Source organism: Dipteris shenzhenensis, chromosome 21, assembly GCF_047967505.1.
Source record: "Dipteris shenzhenensis isolate YYH24624 ecotype China chromosome 21, Dip_SZ_1.0, whole genome shotgun sequence".
Taxonomy (NCBI): domain Eukaryota; kingdom Viridiplantae; phylum Streptophyta; class Polypodiopsida; order Gleicheniales; family Dipteridaceae; genus Dipteris; species Dipteris shenzhenensis.
This window is the reverse complement of record NC_141616.1, coordinates 5,686,371-5,710,254: the sequence shown is the minus strand read 5'-3', so window position 1 is coordinate 5,710,254 and position 23,884 is coordinate 5,686,371. Positions and strand designations below refer to the sequence as shown.

The 23,884-nt window shown below is 40.1% G+C and overlaps 1 pseudogene across 1 annotated transcript; it reads right to left on the bottom strand.

Annotated features, from left to right (window-relative positions):
* Positions 1-7,398: 7,398 nt before the first annotated feature.
* On the bottom strand, positions 7,399-9,002 carry LOC147888403 (wall-associated receptor kinase-like 14 pseudogene; annotated as a pseudogene). The gene is made up of 2 exons (XR_015543030.1): positions 8,901-9,002; positions 7,399-8,789 (listed from the first exon to the last, which is right to left on the bottom strand). The product of XR_015543030.1 is annotated as a wall-associated receptor kinase-like 14 pseudogene (transcript).
* Between the last annotated feature and the right edge of the window lie 14,882 nt (positions 9,003-23,884).

Genomic DNA, 23,884 nt, shown 5'->3' with positions numbered 1-23,884 from the left:
AAAGGATAACTTGGCGTGTCCATCTGATGAGTACTTGATCGGATAACTTCTCCCACCAATAAATTAAGTACTAATTAAAAATTATAATAAATGAGTAGATTATTAAAAAGAGACTAATATTTATGTAATTGTTGCTACTACAGCTTGCTTGTGAAGGACTCTCACAAAGGAGATGGCTATAGATTTTGTTCCAGGGATGGATGTGATTTTATGTAGCAAAAGAGAAGTAGTTGCATTTGCTACAATCCATGATAGTGATCCCGATTCAGTTTGCCACTTTCGAAGACTTGGCGAAGATAAGGTGGCAGTTACTGTATCAAAGATTCTTAGCGCACATGTTGAGCTAAAGTATAAATGTGGAGATATGGAAACACTTGGAGATGTTATGCCCTACAATACATCCAGCAAATCATTTATAGCATGGGACAAAGATGAGACTTATGCAACAGACATTATCAAGAATACAAAGTGCACCACCTTGGATTTTACTATAGGGGACATTTTACAAATGAGATCATTTGCAAATAAGACTGTAGCAGAAGATGAATTATTGGGATTTGAACAAGTGGAGCAATGGTCATTTTCACAAATGAGGATTCTAAAAGTCACTGATGATGGTATGGTTAATAACATAACATCCTTATGTGATCCCTACTATGAGGTAGGCAAGAATATGAGATGGAGCATGCAATTTTTAAACATGAGAAAGAGGCACGTGGTTTTCAATGATAAAGACAAGGTATACTACAATATCAAAGGACCTAAAAAGCATGCCCATGTGCCAGGCTCTATCACTTCAAATGTGGATGATTTCAATATACTCAATTATAGAAGTGACATTTTATCTGGAGTGGATGAGTTCATTGGTTCCGAGAAACAAAATGATTTTAGAAGCGAAGCCTTATCTGGGGTGGATGAATTCTTGCACAGTGAGAAGGGAAAAGGTTTCAATAGTGATGTCTTGTCAAGTGTGGATGAGTTCATGCATATTAACAAACCTGGTGTCAATCAAGCTTGTGGATTTGTGAAAGCCATGCAAGATGTCCCAATGAGTGATGTTCTCTCAGGAGTGGAAGAGTTTCAAGGTTCTCAATACTCTCGTAGAATATTCAATTCATTGAATGGTCCTAAGAGTATGTTAAAAACGAGGATGAGATCAACAGAGGATTATTCAATATTTAACTTTGATTGTGATATGGACAAGGATGCAACGACCAATCATGGATGCTTGGTTACAAACAAATGTGAGGAGAAGAAGTGCATAAATACAGATAACAACGTGCACGAGGAACGAAAACGGTCATACATATGCATGAAGAGAAAGCGAATCTAGGCAGATCCACAAAAGCAACCAAAGAGGAAGAGAGTAATGAAGGAGGAGAACATGTTAAATGCATTGGGATATCTATGTTGCAAGCGAAGATGTATGCACTTCATTGATCTTGCAGACATCAGGGAATGTAGAGGACACGTGTGGCAAAGAAGAGGAAGCGAAAGAAATGACTCATTTGCAAATAAGACTGTAGCAGAAGATGAATTATTGGGATTTGAACAAGTGGAGCAATGGTCATTCTCACAAATGAGGATTCTAAAAGTCACTGATGATGGTATGGTTGATAACATAACATCCTTATGTGATCCCTACTATGAGGTAGGCAAGAATATGAGATGGAGCATGCAATTTTTAAACATGAGAAAGAGGCACGTGGTTTTCAATGATAAAGACAAGGTATACTACAATATCAAAGGACCTAAAAAGCATGCCCATGTGCCAGGCTCTATCACTTCAAATGTGGATGATTTCAATATACTCAATTATAGAAGTGACATTTTATCTGGAGTGGATGAGTTCATTGGTTTCGAGAAACAAAATGATTTTAGAAGCGAAGCCTTATCTGGGGTGGATGAATTCTTGCACAGTGAGAAGGGAAAAGGTTTCAATAGTGATGTCTTGTCAAGTGTGGATGAGTTCATGCATATTAACAAATCTGGTGTCAATCAAGCTTGTGGATTTGTGAAAGCCATGCAAGATGTCCCAATGAGTGATGTTCTCTCAGGAGTGGAAGAGTTTCAAGGTTCTCAATACTCTCGTAGAATATTCAATTCATTGAATGGTCCTAAGAGTATGTTAAAAACGAGGATGAGATCAACAGAGGATTATTCAATATTTAACTTTGATTGTGATATGGACAAGGATGCAACGACCAATCATGGATGCTTGGTTACAAACAAATGTGAGGAGAAGAAGTGCATAAATACAGATAACAACGTGCACGAGGAATGAAAACGGTCATACATATGCATGAAGAGAAAGCGAATCTAGGCAGATCCACAAAAGCAACCAAAGAGGAAGAGAGTAATGAAGGAGGAGAACATGTTAAATGCATTGGGATATCTATGTTGCAAGCGAAGATGTATGCACTTCATTGATCTTGCAGACATCAGGGAATGTAGAGGACACGTGTGGCAAAGAAGAGGAAGCGAAAGAAATGACTCATTTGCAAATAAGACTGTAGCAGAAGATGAATTATTGGGATTTGAACAAGTGGAGCAATGGTCATTCTCACAAATGAGGATTCTAAAAGTCACTGATGATGGTATGGTTGATAACATAACATCCTTATGTGATCCCTACTATGAGGTAGGCAAGAATATGAGATGGAGCATGCAATTTTTAAACATGAGAAAGAGGCACGTGGTTTTCAATGATAAAGACAAGGTATACTACAATATCAAAGGACCTAAAAAGCATGCCCATGTGCCAGGCTCTATCACTTCAAATGTGGATGATTTCAATATACTCAATTATAGAAGTGACATTTTATCTGGAGTGGATGAGTTCATTGGTTTCGAGAAACAAAATGATTTTAGAAGCGAAGCCTTATCTGGGGTGGATGAATTCTTGCACAGTGAGAAGGGAAAAGGTTTCAATAGTGATGTCTTGTCAAGTGTGGATGAGTTCATGCATATTAACAAATCTGGTGTCAATCAAGCTTGTGGATTTGTGAAAGCCATGCAAGATGTCCCAATGAGTGATGTTCTCTCAGGAGTGGAAGAGTTTCAAGGTTCTCAATACTCTCGTAGAATATTCAATTCATTGAATGGTCCTAAGAGTATGTTAAAAACGAGGATGAGATCAACAGAGGATTATTCAATATTTAACTTTGATTGTGATATGGACAAGGATGCAACGACCAATCATGGATGCTTGGTTACAAACAAATGTGAGGAGAAGAAGTGCATAAATACAGATAACAACGTGCACGAGGAATGAAAACGGTCATACATATGCATGAAGAGAAAGCGAATCTAGGCAGATCCACAAAAGCAACCAAAGAGGAAGAGAGTAATGAAGGAGGAGAACATGTTAAATGCATTGGGATATCTATGTTGCAAGCGAAGATGTATGCACTTCATTGATCTTGCAGACATCAGGGAATGTAGAGGACACGTGTGGCAAAGAAGAGGAAGCGAAAGAAATGATTACCTTCTCACAAGTCTCTCTTACTTTCTTCAGAATGGCAATAAAAGGCTAAGTTCAAGACAAGGTAAAACCTCTCGTAAATGGAAAAAGGATTTGCAATAAGGCATATCGCAATATTACTGGATTATCCCATGGTACATATTGGGATTTAGTCACCAAGGCAAAGGGCGGCAACAAATTTAGCATTCACGGTAATAGAGGAAGGTCCAAATCAAGAATCTCAACTGTCAGGGCAGCAGCAATTTTGCAAGACTTCATACATGAAAATGCTTTACCTCAACTCCATATATCTACCAAACTCCCTAATGGTGACGTGATCACTGAAATGCACCTTCCAATGGGCTTGACAAAGCTCGAAGTATTTGACTCTATTGCAGAAAAGCAAAGGCAAAGAGGGGATGCCATAGCTTCTTCTCATATTTTGTATACTTTTTGGAAGAAGAACTTTGGATATGTTAAAATCCCAAGGAGGCAAAAAATGTCAAAGTGAAATGTCTGTGATGATTTAAAGTGAGTGATTGAGAGTGCAACATGTCCAAATCAAAGGAAATTATACAAAAAAAACTGAAAATCTCATCATGACCTTATTCAACATTCTAGACAAAAATATGCATTTTGGAAGGAGCAAGATATTTCGCATCCCGATGACTACATGTGCCTTATTGTAGATGGCATGGATCAAAATACAACAACATTGCCTCGTTTTGTTGCCACTCCACCTAAATTACAAGGAAAGCTCTTTCTAAAGACACATCTCTGTGGAGTGTTAGTGCATGGAATTAAGTTCTTTGCAGATATATGCATTGATTCCTTGCATCTACATGATAGCAATCAAGTTGTAACATCTATTATGAAGGCAATTCGCAATGTACATGCAGAAAAAGGTCGCCTACCACCGACTTTGAGAATACAAGCTGATAATTACTAGCGAGAAAATAAGAATGTACTCATGTTTGCATTCTGCTCCATGCTAGTTGCTCATCGAATCTTCGATGAGGTCGAATGTGGATTTTTGTATGTTGGGCATACACATGAGGATATCGATCAGGTTTTTAGCATAGTCTCAAGGGAGCTTAAATGTAAGGATGTGGAGACAATAGATGACTTGATAAGAAGATGTGGCAGGCAAGTTGGTGGTCGTAAGGAAAGTACAGTATGTGAGAGGCTCGAAAGAATGTATGATTGGAAGAGCTTCATTCTACGTTTCATACAAACGGGTGGTGATGCATTGACAGGTCATACCAATCCACACTACTTTTGTTTTTTTTTTAAAGATGAAAAACCCGTAATGCAATGGCAACAGTATTCTCGTGATACAAAATGGGAACCTGAAGAACCTTACAGTCTCTTAACTTCAATTCTCAGCAAGGAAAGGTATCCAACATGGGCTCCTATACAAGAATTCAATGAGAGGTCTAACTGTGAAATAGAAGGATTAAAAGTATTTATTACATACAAAGAGGAAATGCTCCGGAGATATCCTGATTCGAAGCCTACTTGGAGAGAACACACTACCACTGTAATTAACAAGACGCGAAATTTAATAAAGGACCTTGAGAGAATGTGAGGCTCAAAGGATGTCAAGGAAGAATGCAATATGTTTTGGCCAAATGTTCATAACGATTTGCGCCCAGCTCCCACGTCCATATTGTGGACTGAAGAAGAGAGAGTTTATGCCACAAGTAGATATAGAGGTCGATTGTTTTGTTGTGGTTCAGCCATCGGATGATGAATATGAGAATGTGAAGTTTTGGGTTGCAAAAGTAGTTGATGTGCAAAGAGATGACCAAGGGAGAGCTACAACATTTACAGCGGTATGGTATGAGCCAAAGGGCAGGAAGGAGAATATGGATAACAACACATTGTATACTAATTGTATAATGAAGGAGTGGGTCCCAAATGATGAAGCGGTCTCTCAAGTTTTGACGGAGACAATCATAGTGTCTTGGCAATCAAGGGCAAAGAAATCAAAGAAGCACATGGAATATGAGGTAGAAGGAAAAATAAAAATACCATAGCAAACTATTTTGCATATATACAAATTTTTAAGGATGCTCGCCATGGAGGAAGTAGAAGGAGACAGCGCAAATGAAGAATGTCCATGATTAAAGCTTTGTATTGAAGTCCATTGAAGGATTTTATTTGGGTACTAGGCAAGAAGCCAATCCAAGACAATTATAATCAGAGTCATCACCTCCTATGTCAAATGAGAGTCAAAATATGCACTGGATGTCACCTAAGGGTCAAGGCTTGCCAAGACAATAGGGAGTTAATGTAGATGGCACCTGGCAAGGGACTATCACATTGAGCAATAAGACAATGGGGAGTCAATGCACCCAAGGGGCAAGGCTTGGCAAGATAACTTGTGGGAGTTAATGCAGATGGCACCTGTATTTTGCACTGGATGTCACCCAAGGGTGAAGGCTTGGCAAGACAATAGGGAGTTAATGTAGATGGCACCTGGCAAGGGACTATCGCATTGAGCAATAAGACAATGGGGAGTCAATGCACCCAAGGGGCAAGGCTTGGCAAGACAAGTGGGAGTCAAATTATGCAGATGGCACCTGGCAAGGGACTGTCGTGACATTGAGCAATAAGACAATGGGGAGTCAAATTATGCAGATGGCACGAATTGAGGCTCTTTAAGAGCAACAATTTAAATTGTAAACATATGTTCAATCTATATCATTTTGGATATAAAGACTCTAGCTGAGAGCAACGTCTCTCAATGTAATCATATAATAATAGCTATAATTGCTATTATACCTCTTTGGTTCAATACAAAACTTGGGTCTTATGGCATCATGTCTTTTTTCTATTTATTAAAAGTTTTAAAAATTTTGTGCATATTGCGAGTGACAATGTTATTTTCATGAAATATTTAAGTCTCCTTTCATGGATTTATAAATTTATCACATCAAGGAAAAACGTAAGGAACAATATCAAAAATAATTAAATTAACAAATAACTTAGATATAGCTAGAATTTTTAATATAGGATTATTTCAAATTCTTGCATGTTGGTGCAAAAGTATAGATTGAAAAAACAATATTTTTATATGAATGTGATAGTGCCACAAAGTGAACTTTTGATTTGGGAAGAATATTTTCAGAAAGTAAAATTTTGATTTGGGAAGGATATTTTCACAAAGTAAAGTTTTCATTTGGGAAGGATTTTTGGGCTTCGTCCAAAAACAACACAAAAAGTCCAAAATTAATGAAATAGGTGTTATTATAGAAGTTTTACATTTCACCTACCACGTTTATATATCATGTACAAATACATACATATATAATTTAAATGTATATCTATATATGCATATAACAAATTGAGTATAGCATAGATATGGTTGATATTAAATTTTTTGATGATCACGTTATTCAAATTTAAAAGGATCTTAAATAGCAAATCTCTTATTTTGAATATTGTAAATCTTCTCGACTCCATTCTCAACAAGGCAAAAAATATCCAAATCTAACTTTGAGTTAAATAGTACTTCCAAAAAATTATTTATGTGGATATTCAAACCAAAGGAAGACTATTGTTGATTTTTAAAAAGAATAAAAGATATGTGCATCTAGATGAGATTAATACTATGAAGACTATCGCACGTGCTTAGACATACCTCCCATTTTCCAAATAAAATGCCATCGTTGTCTGCTCTGGAGTTTGACTACCCACTGGAATAGCATGAACTTTTCATATCGAACGACGTAGATTTAGATGCTCACCTTAGAGAATTGTAGACCTTTTTGCACCCACCCTTGCTCCTATTAGGCATGGTTAGCCCTCAATCATTTTTCTTAATCTATTCGTTATAAGGTCTCTTTCTAAGTGAGAATCTCTCCTAATTAGAAAACGTGTGAGATTCACAATTAGTCTATACCATGTATAACATCGAAGAACAACCGCTATAATGCTCAAGGTAGGCAAATGAAAATTCATATAGCCCCCTCGGAATCTACTACGGAGTCTGAGGTTCAGATGAGAGTCACCACATACTCACCTCATTCACCATCACAGCCATGCCTTGCATCCGAGCAAATCCATGTTCACGCCTTCATTCATACTGTCATCAATCGTCCATTTGCAACAAGTTGTACTGCATCATCAGAGTTGGAGTTTGCTTGAAAATTGGGATGAGGGCAACTTGAGCGACTTAATTCGATACCATACAGCTGGTTTGAAGATGTCGTCAATCGTCCATTTGCAACACTTAGTACTGCATCGTCAGAGTTGGAGTTTGCTTGCAAATTGGGATGACTGCAACTTGAGTGGCTTAATTCAATAGCATACAGTTGATCAGAAACCTCTCGCATAGAAGGCCTGTTGTGGCCTTGGATTGTTAAGCAGGTAAGGGCAATCTTAGCCACATGATCAACTGCGCTCATTTCTTGTGCGCTCATAGAAGCTGTAAGATGGGCATCTATGAGTTGAGAGAACTCTCCTGTCCTCAGCTTTCTGGTACATAGTAGAGATAGATTGCTGCCCATTGCCACTGGTGACAAAGAAGTTACAAGCTCGAGTAGCACCATCCCAAAGCTGTAAACATCGCTCTTGTCACTGAGGCGGAAAGTTTCAAAGTATTCAGGATCTAAGTACCCAAATGTGCCCATCACGGCTGTGGAGACATGGGTCTCATCAGGTGCCCTTAGTCTCGACACACCGAAATCGGAAACTTTTGGCGTGAAGTCGTGGTCCAGGAGGATGTTAGCAGATTTTATATCTCTGTGGATGATGGGTGGAGACACAGCAGAATGTAGATAGGCAATGGCGTCTGCAGTTTGACGCGCAATTCGCAAGCGGATTTCCCAACTCAACTTGGTACCGAGTTTGCTTCGTAGATGCTCCGATAGCGTTCCATTTGGAATGTATTCATAGACGAGGAGGGGGACTCGTGCCTCGAGACAGCCACCCAGCAGCTGAACAATGTTTCGATGGTTGATATTGGAGCAAAGAATGATTTCGTTGATGAATTGATCGGCTTCCTCAGGCTGCTGCGCGCGGTTAGACTTCTTGATCGCCACAACTGAGCCATCCGTAAGGATGCCCTTGTAAACGGTACCATAGCCACCACTTCCGAGTTTCATTGTCTCGGAAAACTTTTGAGTAGCCTTTTTTAGTTCAGCTTCTGCAAAGAGTTTGGGCGTTACTTGGCCTTGGATGCCCGGCAGAAGCTCTTGCAATTTGTGTCCACCGTGCAGTTTGAAGTACCTACGCTTGCTACGTCGCGCCTCTCGAGACTTTAGCAAGCAGAAAAGCAAGACGCAGAGGATTGCCACGACGACGCCTATCGGGAGGACATCTGAGAGGATTTTAAAACAATGTTATAAGAGATGTGTGCCTAGGAAAAGATTCTTGCAGAGTACATACCCAGCAGCAGATATTCTAGAAAGGAGCAACGCAGAGAAATCACCTATTAGAATTAAGGCAAATTCCCATATGTATAGGTCATGATCTCCAGCCCAAAGTGGAAAAGCGCTACATCCAGTTCCGTTCTTGAATCCGTCTCCGTAGTAACCATCTCTTATATCTCTTACGGCGAAGTATCCCGTACGTGAGAGGAGGGAGGCTCGCGGGAGGTCCGGTGAGAGGAGGGAGGCTCGCGGGAGGTCCGGAAGGGGTGGAGAGATTAATTAGAGATATAAAAGATGGCGACCACGCAGAGAAGGCTCGGGGATATGGTCGCTCGCGGGAGGTTCGGGGATATGGCGACCACGCAGCGAGGGTTGGCAGAGGCAGTGTCTGGCAGAGGCAGCAGACTGCCAGACATTGCGCGGACCAGAGTGGGGGCAGATTAGTCAGTGGCAGAGGCTGGAGTAAATGGGGCGACGGCTGGAGTAACTCTGGCTGCACACGTGGCACCATGCGAGGGGCCGTCAGCGAGGGACACGCAGTCTTCCAGAGCCATCGCGTCAGCTTGCAGAGCTTGCAGTGCAGTGTGCACCGCGCGCGAAAATCGATGCATGGCAGAGGCAGACTGCCAGACACTGCGCGGACCAGAGTGCAGGTAGACTAGATGGGGCATGACGTGAACTTCGAGAGCAACACCAGGTGGCATGGCGGCGTGGAGGATAGGGAGGCTTCGAGTTGCCACATGGCGTCGCCCAGCGTGGGAGCAGAGAGACATCGTGGAGGCAGTGCACAGAGGGTGCACGGATTGGTATCATTCATGAGGACCCGAGGTTGGCGGCTGTTGCAGGTGCACTGTGCTGTAAATGCATGGCGGCGGGGTTTTGAACGACTGCGCGGCGCGCCAACCCACCTGGGCACTCTCCAGCTCTTCAGAGTCGCCTCTCACTCCAACCTCCTCCACTTTCGCCGCCCCTGCTCCAACCTCCTCCAAATTCCCCATCTCACTCCGTCCATGGCCGTTCCGACTCCCGCCTCCCCTCCGTTCTAACTCCGATTCGCCTCCCCTTCGTTTCACCTCGCGCCTGACAACACGCGCGCCACCTCTGTTCTTCCGACACCTACGTGCCCTCTGTTCTTCCGACACCCACCTGACAGTGATCGTCCCCTTCCACATCTTGACAGATTTCTGGAGTCTCTTGACATCTTGACAGACGGAATCTTGGTTGGAGCGGACGGAATCAATCAAGCTCTCCTATGTTCCATTGGAAAAAAGGCATAGTCTTTCTTTTTACATCAGTGCATGCTCTCTCTCTCTCTCTCTTACTCTCTACGTTTTTAGGATAATTTTTTAAAAACTCTCTCTCTCTCTCACTCTCTACGTTTTTATCCCTATCTCTCTCTCTCTACGTTTTACTCTCTCTCTCTACGTTTTTATACCTAGAGCAAAACGTAGAGAGAGAGAGATATAGGGATAAAAACGTAGAGAGAGAGAGAGATCTCTACGTTTTGCTCTCTCTCTCTCCGTTTTTATCCCTAGAGAAAAATGTAGAGAGAGAGAGAGATAGGGATAGGGATAAAAACGTAGAGAGAGAGAGAGATAGGGATAAAAATGTAGAGAGAGAGAGAGAGAGAGGATAAAAACAAAGAGAGAGAGAGAGAGAGAGAGAGAGAGAGATTTTGATTTAAAAATGAAAAAATTTATGGCACTTTTAGATACTAATATTTTTAGCATAATATAAACATGTCTTGAATGTGGAGAGAGAGAGAGAGAGAGAAAGAGAGAGAGAGTGAAACAGAGAGAGAGAGAGAGAGATTTTAATATGTTTAACGTTTTAATAGCATTTTTTAGCATGTTAAAACATTTATGGCACTTTTTAGATACTAATATTTTTAATGCTTTAATAATATATTTTTAGACATTTTATGATCATATAACAATAATAATATTATAGTATGTTTTTAAGATAATAAATTTAATCTAAAATAAAAATTTCTAATTTTTAAGATGTTTTTAATGAAGCAATTAATATTTCTAATGTTTTGAAAACATGTTTCAAGATGATTTTAATCATATATTTTTATAAGATTTTACCATGTTAGAAACATTTATGGCATTTTTAGATACTATTTTCAACGTTTTAATAATATATTTTTATAATTATTTTAAATATAATTATAGTATGGTTTTAAGATACTATTTTTAATCTAAAAGAGAAATTTTTAGATATTTTATGATCATATTAGTTCCATAATCATTTAACATAATAATATTATAGTATGTTTTTAAGATAATAAATTTAATCTAAAATAGAAATTTCTAATTTTTAAGATACTAATTTTTAAGATGTTTTTAATGAAGCAATTAATATTTCTAATGTTTTGAAAACATGTTTCAAGATGATTTTAATCATATATTTTTATAAGATTTTACCATGTTAGAAACATTTATGGCATTTTTAGATACTATTTTCAACGTTTTAATAATATATTTTTATAATTATTTTAAATATAATTATAGTATGGTTTTAAGATACTATTTTTAATCTAAAAGAGAAATTTATTATGTTTTTAAGATACTATTTTTAAAGATGCTTTTAATGAATCAATTTGATAATAATAATTAATACTAATAATGTTTCAACATGTTTCTCTCTCTCTCTCCACATTCAAGAACATGTCCCCACATTCACATGTTCCCACATTCAAGAACATATTTTTATTGTTTTGCAAACATCTTTTGAAAACATTAATATGTGAACATGTTCTTGAATGTGGAGAGAGGGAGAGAGAGATTTAGATTTTAATACGTTTTTAAAACAAAAACATTTATGGCATTTTTTGATACTAATATTTTTAACGTACTATAAACATACCATAAACATGTCTTGAATGTGGAGAGAGAGAGAGAGCATGCTAAGGCATTTTTAGATACTAATATTTTTAATGTCTTAGCAGAGCATGCCTTAGCATGCTCTGCTAAGACATTAAAAACCATAGACCCCATGTTTTTAATTTGCTTCAATAATAATTGTTATTTTTTTAATGTTATGCAAACATGTTTTATTGACAGCTGCCCAGTTGAAGTGCCAGCTCTCCCTCTAGCAGACGGAATCTTGCCTCGAGCGGACGGAATCGATCGAGCTCTCCTTGGGAACAAGGCATAGTCTTTTTTTTAGCATGCTCTCTCTCTCTCTCTCTCTCTCTCTCTCTCTCTCTCTCTCCACATTCAAGAACATGTTTTTATTGTTTTGAAAACATCTTATGAAAACATTAATATGTGGACATGTTCTTGAATGTGGAGAGAGAGAGAGGGAGAGATTTAGATTTTAATATGTTTTTAAAACAAAAACATTTATGGCATTTTTAGATAATAATATTTTTAACGGCTTTTTTTTAGTATGGTCTCTAGATTTTCGGGGGGAGAGGGGGGGGAGGGATGTATGTTTGACATATTGCCATATCTTTAAAAAAATGCATGAAATGGGCAATAATGATCGACATTTCTTATACTTTATAAGGACAAACCTTCATTGAGAATGTGTTATAATGTAGGGCAATAGGTTAGGGGCTAATGGTGAGAAATAATAAGGTGTATTCCTTGAGGCAGTAAATCCCATATGGGCAAGAAGGTGATGGTGAGGAGAGGTGATGGAGAGTTCAAGAGTAGTTGCACCACAAGGAGAAAGCAAAAAGAGAAGCATTTATTTCGGGGGGAGAGGAGGGGGGGGAGGGATGATTCGTGGGGAAGGTAGTAGGGTTGAAAAGTTTGTTTGTGGCCGTTGATGAGAAAGGCATGATGTAGCTTAGAGAGCAGGTTTGGGTTGTAGGATTGAGAGGGAGAAGGACATTGTTCGGGGCATATAGACCTTGGGAATGTCCCTGTAGATGAGTATGGGAGGTAAAAGAAGCGTTTGTAAATCAATATAGCTTGCATCATAGCTTAAAGGAGATGAAGATTCTTCAATAGGGAGTTCAGCATTAATTAAGCATCCAATATAGGAGACTTTGATAGATGTCTAGGAATAGATAGAAATGTGTCCAAAGCCAATGGTGGTGGGCGTTCCATAAATTTTAGGCAGTGTTGGTAATTAGACTTGGTGCATGATGATTCGTGGGGAAGGTAGTAGGGTTGAAAAGTTTGTTTGTGGCTGTTGATGAGAAAGCCATGATGTTGCTCAAAGAGCAGGTTTGGGTTGCCAAATCTGTCAGGAGGGGTGAGAGGGAGAAGGACGTTGTTGGGGGGCATGTAGACCTTGGGAATGTCCCTGTAGATGAGGATGGGAGGTAGAAGAAGCGTTTGCAAAATGGTGTAGCTTGCATCATAGCTTAAAGGAGATGCCCTTCTTCAATAGGGAGTTCAGCATCAATTAAGGATCCAATGTAGGAGGCTTTGATAGATGTATAGGATTTGTCTCAATCTTTAAAGCCTTGAGTCTAATGCAGTTTGACAAATGAGTCAATATACATCCCTAAAAATGTGTTTCTATTTTGTTTCGGCCGCAGTTTGCAAGGATGACTTCTGCCATTGTTCCCCACATTGAAGAGGAAATTTCTGGCATTGTGGTGCCGTCCTTTTGTGAACGACGAAGTGTGTGTGAAATGCAACAAGTTGCAAGGGCAGAGAGTTCTACGATTTCTGACATTGTCGTGTCATCTTTTCATGAACGACGAAGCCTTCGTGCAATGAAACGAGTGGCAAGAGCGAGGGCTTCCACTGGTGGGACAAATCAGACAGCTAAGTGCTTCGCCAAACAAAATGGTGTTACTGTTAAGTCCATCCATGAACATCGCACTTTTGCTATAATGAAACGTCTTAGAGGGGAGGGACCTTCCACCCGTGCAGGACCTTCCACCCGTGCAAAAAAGTATGCAAGGAAGTGTCTGTCATCTTCAAGGCGATATGGTCTCTCTATTATGCGTCCTTTGAAGTCCATTCAAAATGTATGCGAGCATAATGGTGATGTGAATGCTATGAATACAAGATATCTAACATCCTTATGGAGAGAAGTCCATCCTGAAAATGATGGAGTGGTAACAGAGGGTAGGGGTGCATCCTCTGAAACTCTCATTGAGAGGATTGCTCATATTGAGAATAATGTAAATGACACGAACCAATATGTACGACAACTTTTAGGGGGGGGTGAAGAAGGCTCAGTAGTATGTGATAGAGGATGTAGGTTGCAAGTTGACAAGCTAAAAGAGCAAGTTGATCTATTGTGCACCGAGGTGTCAACATTCAAAATTGGTTTGAAGAGGCTAACAGCCTTGATGACAAGGATGAGCCGTAAGTTGGAGCGCATTACAGCTCATGAAAATTGAGATGGTTTTGGGACTTCTATATTGCTTTTTGTAAAGCATCGCAAAGTTCTTCTATGTTATTTGCATATTGGGGTCAATCTTAAGTTATTTAGTAGGATAGCCTTTTGTGCCTACCACACAAAACTTCTGTATTTGGTTTTCAATTGCAATAATAAATTTTTTTGAGCTTTCTTATCTTTATTTGATATATGTGGCAATGTAAGTCAAATTAATGTAAATAGAAATACATGGATATCTATGAGCTACAATTGATGGAGTATCGTTATATGTCATGGAAGGTAAGGAAGAAAGATTGATGAGTGAAATATATGTGAGTAACCTTGAATGATCCTAAGTCCTTCAGATACATTTATTTAATGTGCTCTCTTTTTGAGTACATATTTAATTATGATATTAGCGTATGTCATGCATGTAGATACATACATACACACAACTTACCTACATATATTGCTCATGTTCATGTACTCACACCCTTATGTTGTTCATCTTAGTTCCCAATCTTTGTATTTACTAGAATACATGTTACAAGAATGTCTGATCATCATATTCTTTAGGTTGCATCTACATACATGGCATTGAGTCTTTCCATACATATGTTTGCATGAATTTACACATATATGCATGCAATTATGCACTCATGTGCATGCACTCATACCCACAAAGCATTTACACCTACATATGTTTCATGGATGCATATCTTAAGCGAAAAGGTGAAAGCTTCATGCTACGAAATTACAATAGGAAGTTATAGGCTATTTTTGCATTTTGCATTGTCAAGCATTCCATTTAGCATGCATGAATATTTCTATTAGTTGACTCCATTTGGCATGCATCATTACTTCTACCAAATGAGTCCATGTACACTCCATTTATTTGATTGACAATTTAATCCTTTGCCTTATATGCCATAAATCCCAAACCTTATATATATATATATATATAGAGAGAGAGAGAGAGAGAGAGAGAGAGAGAGAATAAGATATATATAGTTCTGTTCATAAACAGACAATGGCAAAAGAAACAAGTTGTCATAGGAGAAAATTATGGGATTCAACACGCACGGCGCGTCGCAGTATTGCCAGACAGAGAACAATGTTGAAAAAACAAGGTTTTAGACACATGGAGCCAATTGTAGAGGTTGTTCATTGCAGACAACATAATCAAATGCAGGGACATAATGATATACAATGGAATGTAGATAATTTAACTTCTCTTGATAAGAGAAGTTTATTGCGTTCAACACGTAAGGCACGTCGCAATGTTGCTAGGCAGAGAACAATGCTCAAAAAGCAAGGTACAAGTACAACTATGGAATGTATGAGTACGGAGTTTGCTGATAGTCTTAGAGAAGGGAATGTTTTTTGTACTGCAATTAGAAGTGTGAGAGTGCAGCCACATGCAAGCATGGATTCTCACTTTCTAGAGCCAGCAGAATCTACTTTTTGCCCCAATGGTGCACCGAATGTGCAGCATTGTGTTGTTGGGGGAAGAAATACAATAGATGCTCCAGTAATAGGTACAACAATTCAATTGGATGCAGTTAGAGATTATGGGCAATCAAGGGCACGAGAGCATGTTGTTGGCAGCAATAGGAATGCATGTTTAGGGTCTAGGGGGATCCTATCTATCCTGCATCGATTTCCATTAAGGGATGACATAGGGCACCCATCTTTGTATCCATTGGTTTTCAATAGTCCTGTTGTTCATTCACTTGGAGGTATGGATTGCATATGCAGTTTTTGTCATGCTCAATTGTGGAAGCAAGAGACCAGAAGTATGCATCGGGTTGTGGGAAAGTATTGTTGTAAAGTTGGCCGTGTGTCATTGTTGCCATTGGAAGATCCACCAGAGATTTTAAAAGTTCTACTTCATGGAAGTGACGCTAGAAGCAGATCATTTAAGGATAATATAAGAGCCTATAATAGTGTCATGGCGTTTGCCTCATTGGGAGCCCAAGTTGATCAAATGTTTTCTGGGAATAGTGGTATACATAATTTTCGGATTCACGGCACAGTGTATCATCGTGTTGGGAGTTTGCTACCTGATGAGTCTAGACAGGAGCTTCCACGGTTTGCACAATTATATGTCCATGATACAGATCATGAGTTGCAAAACCGTTTGGATGGGATGCCTGGTTTGAATCTTGGCATTTTGGAATTGTTGCAAAGGATGATGCATGAATGCAATCCGTATGCCAATGCACTGGTTGCTGTGGGGGAAGTATTGAGAAGAAATCCACATGCAAACTTGAAGATGGTAATTTGTGAGAGCCGGTCAACCTCAAGACAGTACTTGGTCCCAATAGCTAGCGAGGTTGCTGCTATCATGCCAGGGCAAGGGGATGATTCTGATGTTGGGAATCGAGACATCCAGTTTTTAAGACGCAATGGATTGATAACCAGAATATCAAATTTGCATCGATCATACATGTCTCTCATGTATGTTCTTCTATTTCCCCGAGGGGAGGATGGATGGCATTTATATATTCCTTATAGAGATGTTCCTACTCACGTATCATTACATGATGTACAAAGGAAAAATTGTGTGACACAGAGACAGTATTATGCGTACCGTCTGCAGGTAAGGCCTGATACAAGTGCGTGCCTTCTACAAGGGGGGAGATTATTGCAACAATATATTGTTGATGCATATAGTAGTATGGAAGAGTCCAGATTGGTGTGGATACGTAACAATCAATCTTCTTTACGTGCAGAAGTTTATCAAGGATTGATGGACATGCTAAACGCAGCTGATGCGGTCCATAATGTATTGGGCAATGCTGTCGGACATAGAGTTGTGTTGCCATCCTCTTTTACAGGAGGACCGCGGTATATGTGCCAGTTATACCAGGATGCAATGGCAATTGTGAGAAAAAAGGGTAAACCAGATTTGTTTATTACCTTCACCTGCAACCCAAAATGGTCAGAAATATCTGAAGGATTGTTGCCAGGTCAAAGAGCACAAGATCGCCCGGATTTGACAACCCGTGTATTTTATCAAAAACACAAGGATCTGATACAGTCGATTATAAAGCATGATTTGTTTGGAAAAGTTGCTGGGTACGTATGTGTGATTGAGTTTCAAAAGAGAGGTCTTCCACACTCACACATACTATTGATTTTGGAAGGTGCATTCAAACCTACTCAGGTTGGTCACTATGATCAATTGGTATGTGCAGAAGTTCCAGATAAAACCCTTTTCCCTGAGTTGCATGAGATTATTGCACAATGCAATGTTCATGGCCCATGTGGTGTACTTAATGTCTCTGCTCCTTGCATGTTTGATGGCAAATGTAGTCGTCACTATCCACGTCCCTTCTCTCAGTCTACTGTGGTGGGTAACGATGGTTACCCTATCTACATGCGTCGAGATGATGGTAGAAAGATACGGGTGAAAGAGGGTATAGTGGATAATCGTTGGATTGTGCCATTCAATCCTTTCCTCTCTATGAAGTACAAGGCACATATCAACGTTGAAATTTGTTCCACAATTACTGCAGTCAAGTATTTATATAAATACGTGTATAAGGGACATGACAGAGCAACCATCAGGATGCAGATAAATCGTGTGGAAGGACAAGGACAACTACACAACCCAGTTGATTGTGGAATTGATGAGATAAACTATTACCTAGATTCACGTTATGTATCAGCATCAGAAGCATGCTGGCGCATTTATGAGTATGATATGCATGATGAAAAGCCAGATGTACAAAGGTTGCAAGTCCATCTTCCGATGTTGAATAATGTGATATTCAGAGATGATGATGATTTGCACAATGTGGTCGATAGGGAACAGAACAGAAAGACCAGCCTCACAGAATGGTTCACTTACAACCGATTGCAACATGATGCAGATAATTTGCTTTACAGTGACTTTCCATGCGAGATGGTTTGGAACAAATCCAATAAAAAGTGGTCTAGAAGAAGGCAGGGCAATAGCATTGGTCGGATGTATAACATTTCTCCATCTACTGGTGAATTATATTTCATGCGTATGCTACTTAACGTTTGCAAGGGTTGTAAGTGTTTTGATGACTTGCGCACTTTTGATGGGCAAGTTTACCCTACTTTCAAGGCAGCATGTATAGCTAGAGGGTTATTGGAAAGTGATGAGGAATGGTTTATCTGCATGCAAGAGGCCGTTTTACATCAAAATAGCACACAGTTGAGGCACCTTTTTGTTGCAATTTTGATTTTTTGTGAGCCAACATCTCCAGGAATTTTGTGGGAAAGATTCTCAGACGATCTATGGGATGATTTCTTCCATGCATTCGAATCAAGTATGGTTGACCGTCGTGGATTGGCACGGAAGGAGGCTCTATGGCACTTGGAGCATATTCTCCAACAACATGGGAGAAGGTTGGTAGAGTTTGATGGATTGCCTACCTTGGATAGATCATGTGTATTGGCAGCTACAAATGTTCTATTGCAAGAAGAAAGAATGTTTGATTTTGAGAGTGAGGCACGACTTGGTCAACAGATGGAAAGTACCTTAAATCATTGCCAGCGGACTGCCTTCGATCAGATTCTGGCAGCGGTCTATGCAAATGTTGGTGCGATGTTTTTTCTTGATGGTCCAGGAGGATCTGGAAAGACTTTCCTATACAATTGTTTGCTTTCTAGGTTGCGTGGGGAGAGGCATGTCGCTTTAGCATGCGCTTCTTCTGGGATTGCAGCGTTGTTACTAAGTAATGGACGCACAGCACACTCGCGGTTCAAGATACCACTGGATTTGGATGCCACCAGCAGTTGCAATATAAAGGTTAACAGTCATCTTGCAGATGTTCTGAAGATAGCAAAGTTGATAATATGGGATGAGGCACCTATGACTCATCGATTCGCATTTGAGGCACTGGATAGGACGCTGCAAGATATCATGTCAAATGACCAACTGTTTGGTGGAAAGGTGGTGTTGTTAGGGGGGGATTTTAGGCAGGTCTTGCCAGTTATTCCCAAGGCAAGACGAGAAGATATTGTCAATTCTACATTGTGCCACTCAAGGATTTGGAGATGCATCAAGGTATTGAAGCTGGTACAGAATATGCGGGTTATTCAGGAAGGTGATAATTCAATAGAGCAGGAATTCATACAATGGGTGTTAGATATTGGAAATGGAACTAGCAGGCATATAAGAGAAGACACTGTTGCAATCCCATCAAAGATGCTTTTAAGGACAAACTCTATGGAAGGTCTGATTGAGTGGGTGTATACAGGACTTACAAGGGTTGTGGATTATGCATCGTATTTTCGAGACCGCGCTATTCTCGCACCTCGAAACCTTGAAGTTGATGCAGTCAATGCTACTGCACTAAAGGCAATGCCTGGCGAGGAAAAGGAGTATCTAAGTGCAGACTCAGTAGAGAGCTCATGTGGAGATTCTTTTTTGTATGCAGTAGAGTATCTTAACACACTCGATCTTGGTGGTGGATACCCACCTCATCGGCTGGTTTTGAAACAAAATGCTCCTCTCATTTTGTTGCGCAATCTAAATCCTCGACAAGGATTATGCAATGGGACTCGGCTGATATGCAAAGAGTTCCACACGAAGGTATTGGAAGTTGAGATTATCACTGGTACCAATGCTGGAGATAGGATGTTCATTCCAAGAGTAACTTTCATTCCCAGTAACTTGAAACTTCCATTCGATATGAGAAGAAGGCAATTTCCTGTTCGGCTAGCATTTGGCATGACGATAAACAAGGCACAGGGCCAAACAATGTCTATCCTAGGCTTATACTTGGCGACACCGGTGTTTAGTCACGGGCAATTATACGTGGCTTTCTCGCGTGTCCGATCATCAAATGCAGTCAAAGTATTCCTTCCAGAGAGTGTGGATCGAGTTAGTGATGAGGATGCTGAAATGAGTTGTACCACAAATGTTGTATACAAAGAGGTTTTACAATTGGCATCAAGAAGAACCTAGCAGTATGCCAATGCTCTTTGAAAGCCTCTTCAGACTTTGGTGGGTGATAAATTTTCACAGTCTTTTTTGTATCGTTGTGTTCTTTTAGGCAATCAAAGGTCTATCAATTGTAAGCCTTTGAAGTGTGGATTAAAAATTGGTGATGACTATTTTTGTATAATTTTCATGAGCTCATTTCATATTCCATTCAAACAATGTCGTCTCTAGAATTTTGACAATGTATGATTTTTGTGAGTTTTATGGGTTCACGCATTGTTATTTTTTCTTCAAATTATGGATTATCAAATGTACTATAACTAATTTTCTTTTTAATTTGTGGCTTGGTGAAGCCTTTTAATTTCTTCTCTATATTTATGTTGACACATCTATTGTTACTGTAATATGATATGTATTGTTATTGTAATATGATATGATAGGATGGCAGCGTCATTTACATTCACCACCGAGACAACTGTACAGGTAGCAGGTACATAATTGTGTAGTAGTCAGTTGCTAAGTTGACTTATTTAATAGTATAGTCATTTACCTTTAGGAATATACAGATCCCGATGGTTGGAGAGCTGGGGTGCGCGCCCAGCTATTGGTTGACATCTTGGAGTTGGAGAGCTTTATTGGGTAGATAACCTATATATATATTTATTTATTTATTATTTTTTTTCATATAGGTGAAAGCTACTTAGGTTACATATATAAGTGAATAAACATGATATTATTTTCCTTTAGGGCGGTTCCCGACTCAAGTTTTGCAATGAATCTCCTCGGTCCAGCGTATGATGGGGTGGAACGTCTCAATCTTGGATATTTTGCCGTGAGTTCTCAGCGTCTTGCTGGGAATAATAGTCCCCAGACCATCTATGTGCGCTTCATTGGGTACCTGGAGCCGATGGGAACAGATGTATTTTATCGAGGGGCGAACGGAGACTTTGTATATGCATTTATGTACCACATACACACTCCTGTGCGCCAGCGTAAGTATTCTAATTAATGTGGAGTATTATTAAGACACAATTCTAAATTTTCCTTGATTTAATGATTATAATTCTTAAATGACCTTTTTGCCTTGCGTAGGTCGACGCCGCGCACGTGTGGTGGTGCGTGGGGTGGGACATAGACGTAGTCTATTTTCTTAGGGGACCTGATATAGACACTCTGTATGTAGATATATGAATTTGTAAGATTTTGTAGTACTCTTTTATAGAGCGTATATTTTGTTAGGTATGCTAATTTTAAGTAAATCTTATTTTGTTGTGTTTATTGAAGCATGCACATATACGTTTATACTCAAACAAATTCATAAATTCTATTTATTTATACTCAAACACGTTTATTTCAAAAAAAATCATGAATTCTATTTATTTATACTCAAACTAATGTATCCCCATAGACCAAGATTGATTGTGTTACAATCTAGCACTACATTGGCATACAATGCATTACGCACATAATCTTGCAAAATTCCATATATGAAAGCAAAGAGGGGATATGCATACAAACATGTTTAATACAAACAAATTCATGAATTTTATTTATTTATACTTAAACTAATGTATCCCATAAACCAACATTCATTGTGTTGCAATCTAGCACTACATTGGCATACAATGCATTACGCACGTAATCTTGCAAAGTTCCATGTATGAAAGCAGAGAGAGGATATGCATACAAACGTGTTTAATTCAAATAAATTCATGAATTTTATTTATTTACACTGAAACTAATGTATCCCATAAACCAAAATTGATTGTGTTGCAATCTAGCACTACATTGGTATACAATGCATTACGCACGTAATCTTGCAAAATTCCATGTATGAAAGCAGAGAGGGGATATGCATACAAACATGTTTAATTCAAACAAATTCATGAATTTTATGCACTTAATCTTGCAAATTTTTATGTATGAAAGCAGAGAGGGGGTTTTAGGAAAGCTGTTCGACAAAATTACACTGAGTGAGCCAAGCCAAGCGGTTCCAGTGTTGGAACTTCAGAATTTCTCTTTTGAAATTAAAGATCCCACCTTGAGACCCAGCAGAGCGGGTCTCCAACCCGTCGTAGACGGGTCAGGCTACTCGTTAGAGCAAAGGCGCCAGATATAAGCGTTCAAATTGTCGACTTTACTGCAGTATGCAAGTTGGGCACAAGCATATCCGGACGTCTTGCTCACAGTCGAGCAATTCTGAGACGTGCTTTCAAACGCGATGCCATATATGATGTCCAGACTATTATATGGGACTGATCTATCGAGTATCGTGGACAGTGCGCATTCTTCCGAATGCCCAACTTGTAGATATATTTGTGTCAATCCGGCTGGAAGCGAAGAGAAGCAACAGGGGGAGCTCGGGAAGACATTTGACGGGTCATCCGAGGAGCAAATTCCTGAGCACCCTGCCTCACAGGAAAATGAAAAGTTTACACCGCCGGATAGGCTACTCGAGCCGCTGCACTTGCCGTAGGAACGGCATCCCCTAACCAGAAAATCATTATAATTCGATAGTGCGAAGGTCCCAATTGTGTGGGTGAGTGTGAAAGACACCGTAGAGGGGGCTCTGCTTGTCCCGTTACAGCTCTGAGAACTGGCGATAAGAGATGAGGCGTTGATGGAAAAGTGATTGAGAGGATAGGTGTCATCATTTCTGTTAAAGGAGAGTACCTGAAAGTCGCCAGAGCCAGTGGCGAGGAAGGGACTGTCGCTATTGCAGAGAATGGAGAAAGAGGGAAGGCCACAGGAGGGATCTTGGTCCCGAACCCAGAAGGGGTAGGGGATTGTGATGTTACCACAGACGGGCCTCTGAGAGCATGAGGAAGTTTGTAGTAGCGCAGGAGGATGAGGAGGAGTAGCGTGAAGGAGATTGCAGGAGATGGAGTCGATGGCGGCGGCAACAAGGATTATTGCAGTCAAGAAGGTGTAAGCCATAATAACTCGCAAATTTGAAATGGTGAGAGTCGAGCCTTAAATAAGGACCCAAGATAGGTACCTACTAGCCCCATGTCAAAATAGGTCCCCCAAGGGAGAAAAAACTCGCCATTAATTAATTAGTCGTCGGGAGGGTGGCGCTATTAAGGTAATGCCAGAGGGGCAAAAAAAATTGAATCAAGCCTAATTATCCTGATGTCTCGGAGGAAGGTTCTAACCGCTTCTCCTCTTCTATATCAACGCCTTCAGTCGGCTGATGGGCACAGTGAAAGGTGCGAGTGGAGGGCAGTGAACTGCAGAGGAAGGGATGGGGGGACAGAGGGAGGAAAGAGATGGTAGAGTGGAGAAGCCGTGTGGGGGGGAAGGGGAGGGAAAGCAAGGGGAGAGTAGGTGGAAGCCAGAATATGGCGAGGCAAGAGCAAGGAGGCGGAAAGGGAGAGCGGCGAGCATGTGGAAGCCAGCAGATGGCGAGGAAAGAGGAGCGGAGGGGAAAGATAGGCAACCAACGGAGGTGAAGAGGAGTTGAAAGCCAAGGGATGGCGAGGCAAAAGGAAGGCGAGAGGATATGGAAGGGAAGGTGAGGCGAAAGCTTGGGGATGGTGGAGAGGAGGAGGCGAAAGCAAATCGAGAGGAGGCGAGAGGGACGGTGAGGCAAAAGGCAGGGGAGACGAGGTAGAAGGGATAGTGATGCGAAAGGCAAGGGATGGTGAGGAGAGGAGGCGAGGGCCACGAGGAGGCCCATGCAGGATACCTTAATCAGATTAATTAAATCAATTAGAGGAGATACATTAGCGTAATTGGGATCTAGAGGGGAGATACATCAATTAATTAATTGAAAGAGTCGCACATGCGAATAGATAAGAAAAAGATGTCAATAGATTGAAAAAC